This window comes from Manis javanica, chromosome 5 (genome assembly GCF_040802235.1).
Source record: "Manis javanica isolate MJ-LG chromosome 5, MJ_LKY, whole genome shotgun sequence".
Lineage (NCBI taxonomy): Eukaryota > Metazoa > Chordata > Mammalia > Pholidota > Manidae > Manis > Manis javanica.
Window position 1 is genome coordinate 67243978 of NC_133160.1, and position 18782 is coordinate 67262759.

Here is an 18782-nt window from a genome sequence, read left to right on the forward strand (position 1 = left end):
CTCGAGTAGTTCAAAAACTGGAAAAAAACTGCCTTAAAATATCTGGTCCCCATCCTATCTAAGAAGATATACCTCACAACATACCAGTTTACACAGTAGGATATTAAAAAGAAAAGTGTTTCAACTAAGGCCCCAAAGCATTATGTACCACTTTCTCCTAAATTCGAAAATGAAGTTCAAGGACACCCTGAAAAAGAAGGCAAACAACTTTATGGTGCTTGGCTCTTAACACCATCACCTCTTTAGACTAAAAGAGAAGATAAAATGGAAAAGGTAGGATTGATGAGTATTTGGAGGGTTCCTTTCGAATAAGATCATTGTGCATCTGAGACACCCACCCACCACAAACACACACACAAAGCTGGCAGAGAGCAGGGGATTTTCTGTGAAAAGGAGTGCAAAATTCTGACAGTTTTACAGTACTGAATGCATTAACCTAATACAAGTATATTGTGATTTACGACTAGTTGGGGTATTAAATCCACCAAAGGGTACTTTATTTTCTGAGAGCATCCAAAAAAAATCTTTCACCTATGTTCAAAAAGGTAGGCAAGATTTATCTCCATAGAGAATGGCTATGAAGGGGCAATCATTAAAGAAGAGAATACAATTTCAGATTAGACCCAATGAGTCTCACTTAGTTAATGTACAGATTATTGTAATGTATTTGAAAGACAAAAATTTTCTTTACAATGAAATTTACAGAATCCTCCATGTTCAAATCTCCTATCTACCCATTTTCTGGCAAAACTAAATGTAATTCGGGAATTTAGACAAAAGTATCTCGCCTTCAGTGCTATTCATATTGAACAATGTTTGTTATTTAATATGTGAATATCTCTATGAGTCTCTATGGTAACAAAGAAATGTTTTGGCAGTGATTGTAGTGGTTCTGATGATTGAAAGGGCGATAAGAATTATTATTATTTTTAAAAATTCCAGGCTCCCTGCCAGTATTTTAGAAAGCTGTCCCTCTCCAAACTTACGATTTTATTTAACTGTAAATTTTTTAAAAGGAAGAACTTCCTCAGTGGAGACGATTATTTTGTAATGAGGGCAGTTCTGAACATTTTATAATAAGTCAAAAAATAATTAATGTTAAGGTATTCATTCTTTGTTAAACTTAGATTGAGAGCTGATTAATAAAAAGCATAAAACATATAATAATTCTTATTAAGTACTTACTATGTGCCATGCTCTGAGCTTCACATGTCACCTGGACCACGGCAACCACACAAGTAGGTCCCTTTTCCATTAATCCTCTGTACTTAATTGAGGAAACAAGAATGTGAAAAGTTAGGTAAATTCCTCAAGGTCATACAGAATTAAAATTGCATTTAATCTGACTCTAGACACTATATTCTTAATCATTTTACAGTCATCTCTCTCTCAATTTTCTATGTTCTAACCTAATATGGTTGGAGTATCCAGGAACTCTAATAAAATGAATGTGTGCTTGTTTGTGAGTTTTTGCATGTGTATTGTATGTTTGTGTGTGTGTGTGTGTGTGTATCTGCATGTTATGATAAATCCCACCCTATTCTACATATCTAATCTAATCCTTGCTGTCAAGACTCTGTAGAATCACTTTTCAGTTTATCCAAAGCAAAATTAGCCATCTCAAACACCTCTCCCTTATACATGAAATTTACTATTCTTATATAAAAGGGTAATTATTACAGAGGTAACCCATATAGTACGATTAAGTCCCATGTTGAGCTCTCTAGGAAAACTGGGAGTCTTTGAGGTTCCTTTCTTTTCTTGACATTGTGACACAGGTCTTGCCTGTCCTGCTTCTGGACACTGGTACTGCTGCATGGGCACAAAGCATATGTCTGGGTGACCAAGGCCAGCCTGGATCTCTGTTTCAAGGTTCGACCTTCCCCTCTGAGACCACAGGCTATAGGTTGGTGCAAGCTCACCTTCTGTTGGCTAACCCAATGATCTAATCTCCAACGGGAGTCTTCCATTCCTTCCAGGTCTGCCACTACCCTGGGCAGCACCTTTGTATGAATTAGAAAAAGGTCATCCTTCCTCTGGAAGAAAAAGCCCTGCATCCATGAGTAGCCTGAAAGGGGAGCACAGGTTGGATTTACTTAGTGTGTGTCGCTGGGCAGTAAATACTTGGCACAATCCTATGCAGCGGCTACACACATACTAGAGCAGCTACAAGAAATGGGAACTTCATGCCTCAGATGCTTTATATATTTCTGGTTAACAGCAATATTCAACAGAAATGCCTCCTAGTTAGGAGAGCCCTGAGTGGAAAATATGAAACCAAGCTGGTTGATGGAAATATTTGGGGGAAAAAAATAGAATTTCCTTCCTCCTATTCCTCCTGCCCATTCCTTGCAAGGGCCTTCTCCTTTTAGATTTTTTATTGTAATGGTTCTCAACTTTGGCTGAATATGAGAGTCACATGGTGAACTTAGAAAACACTGATCCTCAGGCTCAGTTGCAGACCAGTTAGATCAGAAGCTCTAAGGGAGGAGCCAGGAATGTCTATTTTTTAAGTGCTTCAGGTGATTCTAAAGAGTAGAGTCGAGAATCATTGCAGATGTGAAAAAGTCATTGAGCTATGAGGGAATGTAAGGATAAACCTGTGTAGTCTGAGCCACCTCTTCCACCAATGAGTTTGTGTGACTTAAATTATTTACAACATAGGAGGCCCGTTTCATTATTTCAAAATTCTTAACTACAGAATTCAACGCAATCCATCTCTTTCGTCAACAAGATTATCAAAATGGTGAAATCCACAATGTTGCTAATCAATTAAACAATGTAGTATAGACAATACAACATCTTTTTTGAAAACTGCTGGCTGAGTAGCAGCAAATTTATATTACCTGAGTGTCAAAGAGCAGCTTTGCACAGCCTGAATGTTCATGAGGGAATTATCATGCCTAGCATGGCCTTGTTTTAAACCTTAAACTGTAATAATTATCAAAAAGGAAAAAGAAAGTTAAGCAGCACATCCATAGTTCCCTTTGAGAAATAGCTGTTTAAATAATTCACAAGTGATCCATCTGCAGAAGCTATAACAGCACAAATAACAATGCCATCACTGGGCCTCAGTACTATCATCATGTATCAGCAAACCACAGTTAAGAGAACAAATATTTTTGGCTGCGGAGAGGTAGACTCTCGGAACACAGATTAATCTCCTTAATGGATTTTCCTTCTACCTTCATGAAAAATGCATTATGGGCTCTTAAGTCACACTCAACACATTGTTAGGGTTTTATATGATGTGGGGTTGGCACAAAGATGATTTTTCTTTCACACTGTGGGTAAAAAAAACAATGAGCTGGGTGGTTTGGAGCCAGGCTATTTAATCATTAGGTAAAAGCTGCTTACCAAGAGAAGCTGCATTATTCTTAAACTCTCTCATTCTGCAAGAGCCCCTTAAAGTTTTTTGAGAGGTAAAAAGAAATTGCATTGATGGGCTTGCCATTTGTGAGTTGTTAAAAGTATCAAAAAACTTGCTCCAGTTGACCTCTTTATTAACTGTTCTGATTTTCTTAAGGGCCAAATGGAGGAAAATTTACCTGAGGCAACTGTTATTGCTTCTGTTCATCCCCAGCCTTTCTTTCATAATTATAATTATTTCTAAGTAGCATTTCCTATGCATGTATTTACTGACATAGATATAATATGAAGATGGACATTTTTTTAGGACTGGATGGTCATGTTAAGCAGGTCACATATGCAAAGTGTTTCTATTGCCTCAGACCCAACAAGATGGGTAAAGGAACTTTGTTACTGTGCTCCTTAGAGTGTTTAATCAGATGCACAGCCAGCCTTAAGTTTGGTAAGAATTTTTAGAGGGCAGATGTGTGGCACTCTGGAAACGTAAGTCCCCTTTTGCCTTTTCTTTAGTGTTCTGTTTCAGTGTATAAAACTATTTTAAAAAACCACTGAGTTTTTATTTTCTTTGAAGAAGAGGTCAACAACTGGCCATCACATGGTTCAAATGAGTCAACACAGATCAGAGTAGAACCTGAGCCGTACAAATGAACTTAACTTTCCTGGGAAAAATCCCCTGGTGGAAGAATCACAGGAGAATTGTCACAGTTGTGCAGAGCATTCTTCTTTGAAATGACCGCAGCCACACTATGTTTGCAGCATGAGACCTTTTGGTGACTATGGCTACTGCCTGGATGTTCTGAGGATCTGGTTTTGAAAATCATTGATCACAATGTCAATGATTCATAAGATCCATGAATTTTAGGCCAAGTGCTCTCAAATGTATCACAAAAGAAATCACCTGACCCAGATATTTTGGGTTGTGATTCTATAGCATGGTTATATTTTTTCACAAAACCAAGTGAAGAAGAGTTAGGAGGGCATTACACAATTTTATGAGCATTCAACTAAGTAATGGAGTTGGAGCAACAGTATTCAAATGAAAGAGATCATATAAATCATGGTGGAGAACTACTGTGGTTCTCTATTGTGTCTTAGAGTAAATTGGTATTAGTTACATGATACCTGAACTGGTTTCTTTTTCAGCTGTGTGCAGCAACCCATGCATTTTCTGAGAGTTTATCACTGAACTCTAAACTCATGTAAAATCTAATGTGTAGTATGGCCTTAATTTCCCAAATTTCACAGTTAATAGCTTTTCTAGCAAAGAGGCTGAGTCAATGGTCCTTTTTACAGTGAACTAAGTTAATAAAATAACACATTTTATCTTACAAACACCATGCTAATTGTTACTTATTTCATTTTTCAAAAAAATATATGACAGCATAAAAAACAAGTAAACTTTTATTTTTATTCTTGCTCCACTCCAATCCATTATTCTCAGAACAGGGGACCTAAATCAGGTCATGTAAATTTCTTGCTTAAAAAAAAAATCAAGGTTGTTAATAATAAATCTAAACTTTTTACAGTAACCTAAATAACTTAGAATATCCTTGCCTTCACTTATCAACCTCTGCTCATGCCACTGTTTACCCCTCAGCCTTAATCACTGGCTGAATGCTGGCCCCCCCAGAATGTCCACATCCTAATTCCAGGCTCCTGTGATTACATTCTCTTACATGCAGAAGGAACTTTGCAAATGTAATCAAGTTAAAGATTTTGAGGTAGATTATCTTGGATGATCCAGTTGAGCCCAATGCACATCCTTACAAGAGGGAGGCAAGGATCAGAGTTAAAGAAAGAAGACAGAAGGATGGATCAGGGAAGATGCTCTGAGGCTGGCTTTGAAGATGGAGGAAGGGGCCACAGCTGAGGATTACAAGAGGTGGAAAAGGCAAGGAAATGAATTCCCCCCTAGATCTTCTAGTGGGAATGCAGGGCTGCTGGCTCCTTGATTGTAGCCTAGTGACACTACTGAGTTCCAAAAATGTATAATAAATTTACCATATTTTAATCCCCTGTATTTGTGGCAATCTGTTACAGCAGCAATAGGAAATGAATGCAGCCACATCACTTTCTTTCATTCTCAAATCAAAACCACAATGAGATATCACCTCATACAGATCAGAATGGCCACTATTCAAAAGACAAGAAATAACAAGTGTTGCTGAGGGTGTGAAGAAACAGGAACCCTCCTATGTGGGATTAATAAATAAAGAAAACACATCAGAATCCTTGTTCTGTGGAGCTTACTCAGAGTCTCCAGATCCTTGACGACATGACTTTTCTGAAAAGGGGAAAAACAAGATCAGAAGGCGAATGCGCCCTAGTGTGTCCGGAATGCCGGGCAAAGAGTAGGTCTTATGACTCCCCTTGTGTTTTCCTCAAATAAATGAATACTTCTTGGGAACGTCACGTCTCAATGGTCTGGAGACTGCATGAGAGCTAAACACAGATTCAAGAACTGTGTGCTGAATTCCCGCTTGAACCCCTACATGTATTCTATAGGTGTTAAGATTTACTTGCTCAGTAAATGTGAGGAGTGCCTTCTCGGCATTACTCTTGTGCTGCAACACCTCGAGTCCCCTGGCTGGTCTTTTCAGATCTTCAGCATTCCGTCGTGTTCCCCCAAATCTGTGGTCAGAAGTAAGGAGGCACCGACACTCCTACACTGTTAGTGGGAATGTACATTGATGCAGTCACTATGGAAAGCAATATGGAAAACCCCTTAAAAAATGAAAAATAGAAATACCATATGACCCAGTAATTCCACTCCTAGGAATTTACCCAAAGAAAACAAAATCTCTGATTCAAAAAAGATACATACACTCCTATGTTTACTGCTGCACTATTTACAATAGCCAATATATGGAAGCAACCAAAATATCCATCAATAGATCAATATTATTCAGCCATAAAAAAGAAAGAAATCTAGTCATTTGTGAGGATGTATATGGACCTAGAATGTATTATGCTAAGTGAAATAAGCCAGGTGGAGAAAGACAAATAACATATGATTTCACTTACATGTGGAATCTAAAAACAAAACAAATGAACAAAACAGCAATAGAGTCATAGATCCTGAGAAGTGACTGGTGAATACTGTGGTGGAGAGGTTGGAGTAGGTAAGTAAAGGGGATAAAGAGGCACAAAATCTCAATCATAATATAAATTAGGCATGGAGATGAAAGTACAGCAAAGAGATTATAGTTAGTAGTTCTTCATCTTTCTATGTTGACAGTGACGACACTGTTGTTGGGGTGAGAATTTAATATAATAATGTATATAACTGTCAAATCATTATGTTGAATACTTGATCGCAATATAGTACTATATACCAACTATACTACAGTAAAAAAAAAAAGTGAAATTAAAATGTGAGGTATGCTTTGTGTGAAAAAGCAATTTAATACTTAAATATACTTTCAAACAGTGTATGAACAGTGAAGCCACAGTATTTGATCCATAGTACTTATGCCAGTTTTAAAAGCATAGTTTTTTCTTTCAGATGATGTATGAAAAATATTTCCTCTTTTGAAAGAAAGGTTTTTATATTAACTTATGTTTTTACAAAAAATACTGTATGTTTTTGTCTAGCTTTAAGCTCTTTTATATTTGTTAAAGTAATGCTATAATTCTTAATAATAAACTAAAAGTTAGGAATCATTTTCTTCAGGATTATTTATGGAAACTGTCATGAAATCATTATAAAACTCCAGAACCTTGCTTTACTTGATCTAGTCTTTGAAATACTTTATACTGAAATTCCCCACCTAAAATCAAGATATGATAACCTTTTTAGATAATTATATTAAGAGATTTATGTAAAGGACTAAGAAACAACAACTAAACAACAATCAATAAACAACAGAAAATTCAATCCAGGCTTTTCTACCTAAGGAGGGTAATTATTGGACAGTGAACAATTATTTTCTTTGAAGAGCTTAATGAGAGTCACAGGAACAGAGAACGATTTTACTATTAGAGAAAAAATACTCATCACTGAAAAGCTGTAATGGAAAAACTTTTGCTGAGCATTCAAGATTAGAAATGGTTTTCTCCTGGAATACAAAACATTTAATGGATTTTCAGTTCTGTTGTGAACTTTTTCCTTTTTTCTATGCTCCTTCAGAGTTGTACAAAATGTCAGGTTCTCTTCAGCTTTATTTTATTTTTCCTTAGAAACCCTGGGCCTTTGTAAATTGCTTGAAGAAGAAAAGATTACATCTCTGTGCCAAAAGTCCAGTTTAGTTGAAGATACTAGAATTCAAAACTGAAAAGATTAGACCAAATGTACAACTGTGTATTTAAAATTGTCTGGTTTGCTACCAAGATATACAACTCCAGCTGACTCAAATTATATCTGTGCCCTGGAAATAAAACAGTCACGAGATTAATTTGCCACTAACTGAAGGGGAAAGAAAGATCAAGTGGCTCTGTTAAGTTGCATATTTTGCCCCAAATACTCCTTTTTTAAAAAAGTACACAGATAAAAGTTCACCAAAATATTTTGAAGTTACTCTTTCAGAGGCTTTTTCGTGAGCTAAACTTAGTTTTGATGCCTTAATGTCCCTGACCTTCTAAACAACAAAATAATTAGCAAATTTAAATTCTATGTTAATGAAATCACAGTATCTACTATAAGAATTTTCTGGAGTATGGCTGCTTGTTCCAACCTTTGGTGAGTCACTGGGGAAATTTATATCTCAGCAAAAGAAAATTCTGTAATTTTGATTCTGTTATTGATTAGAAAACAGAGCAATAAGAGAGTTAGAAGAACACAGAAATGTCCACAGGGGGACTGTAAGTCATTCGGTTTGTCTGATTAACTGTTAACAGCAGACAACCGTTTGTTTTGCTGGCTCCAGCCTTAGTTTACTTACTAAATTTAGAAATAGCTTCAAGCATTATTATTGCATATACAACACAGACAGCTAATTACCCTCTGTTGAATATTTTAATATGTTCCTCTGCAATGTAAGTTTTAATGATAAAGGATAAATTAAACTTATATTACAGGAAGAAAGAGAATCTACAAACTGGCACTTCTTAATTGTTACCAAAGGAAAAGTAACAACACAGTGTGGATTCAGTGGAAATATTAATAATTCAATCAACAGATGGCTAACTGCACCTCTGCAAACAGCAGACAAATTAGTTCTCAGTTACTCTCATCTATTGGGAGAAAAAAGTAGAATTATGACTTTCTGTCTTAATATATTTATATTACTATATGCCAAGATAGTTTAGTGAAATAATCTGATATGTTATAAAACAGAATTAAAAGAGTTGTTCCGTGATTTCTGTACCACATGATATCCTCATTATAATTTAGTTCTGAGAACATCTTACATTATTAAAGTTGAAGTTCACAGCTATTTAGATCTTTGTTTCATGAGTTTATCTGTATCAGTCAGCTTTCAATAGGCTATACTACAGTAGCAAATCACCCCAGTATTTCAATGCCTTGCAACAAGAAAGGCTTCTTTTTTACTCTCATTAATATTTACTGCAGCTCTGCTCCATATGCTCACCATTCCAATAACCAGGTAGAATGGGCAGCTTCTATCTTATATAAGCTATTTTCATGGCAGTGATAAATGATGGTGGATCTAGATGTTGCACTGAAAACACATGCTTAGAAAGGTCACATATTACACCTGCACATTTAATTGGCAAAAGGAATTATATGTCCATGCCTTAAGTCAGTAAGATGAGAAATAAAATTTTCCTACAGGGTTAGTCCCTGCAAGAAGATGCAGCAAAACTTTTGATAATAATCCAATCAGTCCAATGATTATTTTTCTACAATCAATTTATAAAACTTTGCTCAGGCCTGAAACTAAGTTCATGAGACACACAGCAAGACTGAGTAGACATGACAGAAAAATGAGGAGATATTACAACTGGTTATAAAATATGTTGTGATATATTTATATTTCTAGACTGGCTGAAAGTCAGAAGAATCTGATGTTATCATTCAAAACTTCCATTGAAGGATAGAAATTTTTATTAAGTCCTTCCACTTGTAGGTCTGGTTTAAGATTTGTATGGCTATATCAACAGATTGTAATGAGAACTGGTTCACTTCATATCCTAAATTTTTAATCACTAACATGGATAAATGTATGGATAAATACACAAATACATTTATGTATCATATCAATGAGGTTACAAGTACTGCAACTAAGGCCAGTGATATGGCTGCTCTTTTATTGAACATAAAGAGATAGTAACAATAAATTTTTATATCAAACCCATGTTTTAATCAGAGGATTGGCCCCTTCAGAGTCATTGGCAATATTTTAAGAACTACTCACAGTTCACTAAATACCAAAGCAATGTCACAGCAGAAAGATATTGCTCCAAATATGAAGTCATCCACAGAGCTTACCAATTTATTACCCAAAGCAATCAAGATGAGCTCCAAGCCAAAGAAATGTGGTTGGCAACTGGCTGTTGCTAAAGTCAGAACATGACCCCAGAAGCTCACTCCCAAAGCCTGAGAGATATGTCTTCTGAGTCTTCAAACACGTAAGAAGAGTAATTTTTATTAGTGTTTTAATCATATCATATACAGCGGTTATTTTAGTACCCCAGTAAATCGTGGTGTCTGTATTATAGTACTATACTATACTCCATCTGCTTTATATCTTGTCTGAGGATAATAGACCCTAATCACCTAATTCCCTAGTCAGAAACAGAAAGAAAAAAATACAGTAACCTCACTTCGAAATACCTTCTCTCACTTGTACTTAGGGACCACATATTAAACATCTTGAAAGGTAGAATGATATTGTACATTTTCTACTTTAGCCTCTAATTCTCAACACAAGAATTCAAAATTGAAAATACAATTAATTTGTTTAAAGCAACTTCTAATTAGGTGTTTTAAATTATTCTCCTTTCCACTGAGAGATAATTTATTGAGATTTTAGGAAGATATGGAAGAAAAGATCCACCTTTGCAAGAATGGAGGGCTGAAAATAAGGTACCCAGACAATCCTGAATATATCTACATTTTGCTTTACAGTCTACATATGTGTTTTCATATAGTCTATTTAATGAAATTTCTCAATCATGGGAATATTGAAGATGCTGTCACTTGGAAGATTACAGCAACTTGATATAGTAGTGGCAGTACAATTTTTAATAAATGATGTGAGATGGGAGCAAACTTCAAGCTGAGGGTTTGTTCCAAAACCCCAACTGCTCAGACGTGTTGGGTGTGAAAACAGTTCAATAGGTTGTGTCACGGGGCCGGCTCCAGGCCTCCTACACTGTTACACGACTGTTACACACCCCCAAGGGAGAAGCTTTGGCAAGAGAAGCTCAAGCCTTCTTCATTAATGTGCTTTGTGTGTTTGGCCTCAAATAGCACTTGAACCAAGTGTTTTCCTCTTCCTTCCCTATCAGTGGGCTTTTCAGTTGTAGGTGTGACTACTGGGAAACCTCAATTGACTGAACTATGCTAAGGAGGAAATAAGAGCAAAATAGGTCAACACAGTTAGTGCATATGGAATCAAATAAGGGAAAGAGCAATAAGAATTCCAGTACTTTTTAATAACATTATAACAATTTATAGAAGATAAATTCTGCTTTGTACTTAGAAACCCCGGCTCCAACCCATGTCAGATATGCTCCCACCCGTTTTAAATTTGCAAACATTGGACACAAGGAAATCCAATATTTGATAAATAATTAAGTTTTGATTAAAAACCCAGTTTGCTAACTAAGTATGTTTCATAATAAATACTTTTGTTTCTATGCCACAGTAATTTTCACTGTAATATCCTCTGTCTCTTGACAGAAAGGAGACTACACACAATGTGATTCACAGAAAAGAGAAAAAATGATTGTAAACAATAGCAACAATAGCAGTCAGCTAGTGCTAAGTTAGTATTTAATTCATTAATTGTGGATAATGTGGCTATTACTGTGTTACCCATATGGGATTCATACTATAATTTACCATTACTTAAGAGAGAACTAAGTCAAAATACTCACTTTTGAACCAAGACTGAAAATAGTTAATCCTTAATTTTTCCTTTTGTGACTTGCTGAAAATATAAAATGTTTCTTCTCTTTGTTCAGCATATTTCTAGTCTTGAGAACATTTTTGTAAAATTGGGTGTTGTAAGTGGAAAACCATTTTGGAAAACTAAAATGAACTTTTCTAAGGCATTAGTATTTGCCTAATTATTATAAAGAACTTCAGGGAGATTTTTCTATCTTGAGAATGACAGTATCTTATTTTTATAAAATAATAACATGATATAGTATTCTTAGAACAGCATTTTAAAAAGTTAGTATACTTAAATTTTAAAGGTTAAATTAAAAACTACACTTTTGAGTGATGACTGTGTCCACAAAATAAAACTTAAAGAAAATGTGAAGCATTTATTTATGAGTAATTGATTATTTTATAATTTCTAGAATATGGCTTATAAACCATCCAGGGCTTTGTAGTTCAAAGAAGATTCATTTGTTTTACTTAAGCATTATATTATGTCTTTTTTCAGTTTTATTGACATATAATTGACATATAACATTGTATTCATTTAAGGTACACAACTTAATGATTTTATATATGAAATGGTGACCACAACAGTTTAATCACTTCACATAGTTACACATTTTTCTCATGTTGAGAGCTTTAGAGATCTACTTAATTAGTAACTTTCAAATATACAATACAGTACTGTGAACCACAGTCACCATGCTGTACATACCTCCGCATGGCACAGTTATTTAATAGCTGGAGGTTTGTACCTTTGATCCTGTTTATCCATTTTCCCCTTTATCCATTTCCGTGCAACTGCTAACACTCTTGTCTGGCACCTGCCAATCTGTTTTCTGTTTCTATGAATTCATTTTTTAAACATCCACATATAAATGATATCATGCAGTATTTGTCTTCCTCTGTCTGACTTATTTCACTTGAAACTTTTAAAGTATTCTATTACTTTCAATAAAAATTGATGTATAAAAATATTATATATACATGTTCCCATCACAAGAGCAATGATTCTCCCAGATGCCATATGGCAATTTATAACTCTGGTGCTTGAGAAAGATACTAACTAATTTGGCTGCTCTAGAAATTATTATATCACCTGAAGTGGCTTGCCATTTATGCAGAGGGCAACTTTTCTTGCTGCAAACTGCAAAGGATAACAATCTCATTTCAATATATGAAAAACCATTTGCTTAGTAAGGTGAAAGAATGCATCCGGAATGGCTTTCTGAAAAGAAAACACTGTCGACAAGAAATATTTAAAAATGTAAAATCATTAGCCAAAGACAAGTGCTGACTCAGCAATATATCACAGTCACTCATATTGTATCCCAAACACAAACTCCTAAGCTTGTCCTCTTAGAACCTTATATATAAACTGCCTTGCAAGTGCACAGTGATATCTGAAAGGCTTTTCACATTCATTTGCCTCTTCTGTGGAGCAAAGAGCTTATACTTTTATACTAGGAATATTAAAGATCAGTTGGGTATCTTTTCTACTCATTTGACTAGAGGCCAGATCAGATACTACTAGTCTGAAAATAGAAACACCTGCCTCAGGATTAAAATCATTGTAGGGGCTCACTATAAGTTTAGAGAAAAATGATTAGCTTCGTCCTCTCACTGGTGATGGAGTGCTGATTATATGGGATGATTTTATGTTCTAAACACTTTACATAAATCAATCCATTTCATCTTCACCCCGTCTTATGAGTAGGTATTACTCTCACCCTTGTAATACACACAGAGGGATAGCAAAGAGGAAGTCCTGGCAGAAACACACTGGTTCAGTGTCAGAAACAAGTTACAGAGAAACGGGAAAATGCCAGATGTACAAGCCAAGTGGCGAGAACCATGGCATACCATGCTGAGAACTGGGGGCAAAAGGTGAAGCACAGTGACCAGGAGAGAACCTGGAGTAACTTGAAAGTTACTGGTGTCCTTTGTAGTAAAGTTGACTATGAACTTCAAGTTGACTCTGGGGTTAAATTCCTGCTCTACTCTGCAGCAATAATATAACTTTGCAGAAAGCCTTAACTCTCAGATGCAACTCAGAAAATAAAATTATGGTAGTTGTGAGATTTAAATGTAATCTCACAATAGAGTAATGTATATAAGATTTTTAGCATGGTCTGATGCACTCTGCACATTGTTCTTTTAGTTTTGTGGTGGCATAATTTCTCTATAGCTTTTAAAATATTGATTCCTAATTTCTAATAACATTCACTGTCACCAGATTCATATTCCAGAATTATTTTTTAGCATGACAAATCATAGTTCAATGTCCTGCAATAATGGTAGTAATCATCACAGATGTCACTCTGGCATTTCACCCTTCCCACATTTCATTGTGGGAACACACTGGAAGAAAATAATACTGGAAGAAAATCTCCAAATGGGGTTAATAAGTCTATTTAAAGAGAAGCATTACTTGTACCAGTTATTAACCGCAGCATTAAGCAAGTCTCTGAGTCTATGTTTTACTCTGTAAAATGTGATAAGAATTTTTGTCTGATCAACCCCACAGGTGTGATGTAACATTCAAATTAGATGATTCATTTGAAAACTCTTTAAAAGATTAACACATATATAGAAATATTAAGTAGTAGTGGAGAAGAATGAACTTTGAAATACAGTTCAAACACACTCCAAATCCTAGCTCTGGCTCTTATCAACCTTGTGGCAATTAGAACTCAGTTACTCCCTTTGATCCTCAGTATTTCTAACTAAAACTGGAAATAATAATACTTACTTTCAAAGGACTAAATCCATCTGCCAAATTAAAAAAAAAAGACAGAAATATATCTTATTTCTAAATCAAGTTGTCCCTAGGACTAAGACATGGTTTTATACCATTCTTGTATGTTCCATTATGACCAGCACAAGCCAACATATAGTAAATTGGAAAATGAAGCTAAAACAAACACTGGTGAAATAGTCATCATTATTCTCTAAACTTAGTAATACCTGCCCTGATTCTAATAAGTCTTGATTCCAAGGGAAGAAAATTCTATGGAGCGTTAAAAAGGAAGGGGAGATTCCTTTGTAGTCTCTGATGACTTAATTACATAGCACAACTATAAAGAACAAAAATCTGTTTACCATGGCATGATTTCATTGCATTGAGATTGTGTGGAGAACGGATGACAGCAAGGCCTAGACAGCTGCCATAATATGGGATGAAATGGGTTTACTACCAGCAGTGAGGGCAGAGCATCAAACACCAGCTTAGCTGTGGACTTCAGAGAAATAAAAAGAGCTGACAAGCCAGCCTGGTTTTAAACAGGAAGGCATTAGTTTCCCACTTTAAACCAAGAATCTGTAATGATGCTGAATACAAAAAACAGAGTCACAAGTGATTATGACAGTAATATGACAGACTAAAATAGTAATGACTTACAATTGCATATCAAAGAAACATTTTGAGGTAAACTGTGTGAGAACGTTAATTTGTTTATTTTTTGAACCACACTCTTACGTCTATTGCAATTACTATGAAGAGATTTATTTCAACTAGTGAACAAACTAAATTATGAAAGCAAATTAACAATGAAATACAATTTCAAATGTAGATTTTAATTTCATGCATCTTAGAAATTTTGTAATAGGAATCAAGTATTGGACAATAATTCCTTACTTAGACTGTAAGGTTTGATAGTGCTATAGCTTACATAAATTAAGTGCTCAATGAATATTCAGTGATGTGTAGAAGAAAGATGTTTGTAAAGAGGACTTTTAGTGCTCATTCTTCAAAAAAGATATATGTAAATAAGTCTGATTCATGAATTGAGTGCTCATCCCTTTTTTTGTAAGCCTAATGCCATAGATCTCTATTATCAAAACCTTGTGTGTATCTTCTAAGAGTTAAAAAAAATGTTTCTTTGAGCAACTCAAGTTGCAGCTGAAATTAAATGGTTGATTATGTTAAGTACATTTTAAAAAGCTTAGAATCAGGTTCAAATGCATCACCACAGGCCCTGTTTGATTTGAACTCTGCCTCTCTTCATTTCCCATTTTGAGCCATTCCCCATTCCCCCACCTTGGGCAGACACCAGGCCCCTTCCAGTTCCTGGAACACAGCGTCCCCTCCCCCCTTGAGGGCTTTGCTCCTCCGTGTGAGAGGCTCCTCCCTAGCTCCTTACCTGATAGACTTCTCTAAATCTCAGCCTCAACGTCTTTCTGCAGAAAGGCTCTCTCCACCCATCCTTAATTTCCGAATCACATCACATCCTTTCAGAACTAGGAGAACACCTAGTATAACAACTACAAATTCATTCTCTTTAAATCCTTGTTTTGAGACAATTAGAGTATTTTTTCAAGTCCCAACACTATCAAAGTGTTAAAAATACTTAAGAAGCTTCATTGTAAAAAAGGTCATGTATGATTTGCTTTGTATAGGCGGGTGTGAATCTCTGTATGTGATTGACATCAGAGAGTTGTACTCACAGGATATCCTTTCTAAACTGTTAGATTTACTGCTTTCATTTCCTTTATAAACTAATCTTATCTGTGTACTGATAATTTAGAACAATTTTTAATATTAGGGGACTATTAAAAGAAATCATCTTAGTTTAGTGGAAACTGAAATTAATATTTTTGTCCTTGAGTCTGAAATTGCTTCAAAATTCTCAATTATTCTAAAAGTTAAGACTTTACTAGGACATGCTAAGCCAGTGTTTTAAACACTTCAATTTTTTTCAATGTTTAATATTATAGGCAAAATATTTTCTTACTCCAGCTTGCTCTGGGGCTCTCCACTTATTATCTGTGTTGTATTTGTTACAAAGTGTAATTAATTAAACTTTCACAGTATTTTCCTTTGTTATTGGCCTTTGTTACTTATTAAACAAAATATAGCTAATGTTGGTGGAACCATAAAATAAGCCAAGCTAATTAATAACAGAAATGTAGCAATGAGTTGTTATTCTAAAATGGAGTCATAGTAGGAGTCAGTATATAAAGTTGTATATCATTTGTTTTGTGACACTACTGATGATAATACATTTGTACTCTGACAATAATAGATTCTGCTTTCTGATTATCTCATATGATCACTGAGTCTATAAAATATAACTTTTGTGGGTATTAAAAATGCAGCACCTTTTAGGAAATATGTAATTTGCTTAAATTAACTTCTTAAAATGTAGTATGAAATTATATTGAATACTAGAGGGAATTCACAAAAAAAAAAAACAGGACACATAGAGCTATTTTATTCAGTTCCTCCAGAATAATTAGAAAAAATACATGGTTGGAAAAACAAAAATGTAAAAAGAATTAAATCAAACAAACCCTGAATCATTTGGTCACTTTTTTTCTCCATAGTTTTGAATGTCTCCTTTCCATAGAACATAGCCACAAAGGGATTTGATAACAATTTGAATGGGACCCAGAGAAATTAAAACAAAAAATTAAAAGAGCATTGAAATTACAAGACAAATGAAACTTTGAGATGACTAGACTACTTGTCAGAGGAAATTATTCAGTAATTTTAACCAAATTATACTTCAACCCTATTTACTGCCAACTCAGCAAAACATGATGAATCTGGATGATCTCACATACTTTTTTTTGGGGGGGAATGACACTAAATTTCATGATAAAGTAAAATCCTGAAACCAAATGAGCTAGTTTCCCAATAAGTAGTGTATGACAGAACAAAGCCAACAAGTGCTGGTTCATGGCAGTAGCTTTTCTGACAGGAATTTTCACTAAGTCTTACCTGTTTACACAATGCAGGATCTGCTGACACATATTAGTAAATTGCCTAAAATGTTCTTTAAGACCCACTAAACCTATTATTCTGTTACCTTTGAAAAAGCAGTAGATTATCATAATTTAGGAAGTTATCAATTATATTGATTGCCCAGGAAACTTACTGTGGGGCACACACAAATACAAATAGAATTTTTTTGGAAAAATTAAAATAATTCTCTGAAAACAGAGCCGTACAAGTTCTGAAGTATTTTGGAAAAGGGAGAATCTAGTTGCTAACAAATCATAAGTTTCTTGAAGGTGAAAGTCATAACTTACTTACCTAGTTTTTTCCAGTGCTCGGCACACAGTGCTGAGCAGATAAAAAGAAAATGCATTACCAAGACTCACTTACAGGCTAATTTATAGGGACTAGTTATCCTTCTAATTTGATGTCCTATAATATATATATTTTTAAGTGCCCATTAAATGTAGAGTGGCCAGTAACTGTTTTAATTTAGTTATCAAACTGACTAGTAATTATAGATAACTGACTTTGCCATTTTTAAATCTGTTGAGCATTTTGGGGACTCATTCTGTTCTTGATCCAAAGTTGAAGAAATCAAGAGAGTTTTAAATGAAATGGTAATTTTTCTATTTTATAATACTGATGACCCAAACCATCCCCTTTCAGTGAACACTAGTCTATGCTCACTGTCTATAAAACTTAAAAGAAAATTTCAGTTTTCAATTCATTCCAGATCCATGCATCAGTGTGTGCAGCACGTGTTATCTTGAGCTTTTTGCATGGGTCAGAAGAAATATTTTAAAGACATGAATGGTTTCCTGTTAAATAGTAAATGATAATCAACTCGTTTCTTGATGACAGGTTTGCCAAAGCAGAAGACAGTCCTCTTCATTTTCTATTTATTCAGAACCATTTCTCAAATGTATCAGTTTCCCATAAAGATTCTATCTCATCATCTGACTTTATGACGAGCCCTACCCCACATTCGGTACATGATGTCTTTCTCTTCCTTCAGATTTGTAGCTGTACAAGAATTAACACATTTTTGGAGTAGGTTATTCTGTGTTTACTGTGTTAGTCATGTTATTTTTCTAAAGAGACATTTTGGTAGGTGTCTTATTTTTTTAGTTCCAAGTCCAATACCAACAACTGTTTTTGGCAGCGTTCTGGCTGAAGGCTGTGGAAATAGAGTAAGAAAAGGATGATTTGAGTGAGCAGACTGCTCTGGCAAATGGAATCTTCTTTAGATCAATGTCTGTACCACACTCAATATGGTTTTGATTTGAAATGGGGAACTCAGTGACCTTGCCAGGGAAATTCATACATCATTGGTTATTTTATTTGGGCTAAAATGGTACACAGATTAAGATCCCAACTTTCTGCCAGAATATCATGATGACTGTATGTTTTCCTTAGCAACCTGATTCGGAAGTTTGGTAAATTGATTCATAAACTAGTAAAATTGGAAGTATCCAAATGGGTCACCTGGAAATTATCTGCCTTTATGCAGCGTGTTCTTAAACATTCTGTGGTTCATCCCATTTAAGTTACATATCTTCAGGTAAGGAGACTCTCTCTCGTACATGTTTTCAGTATATCTACCCCGAATATATCATACATACTATGAGAATTTGATTAGCATGCACTTTTAATAAGTGCAAAGAGCCCTTAGATAAC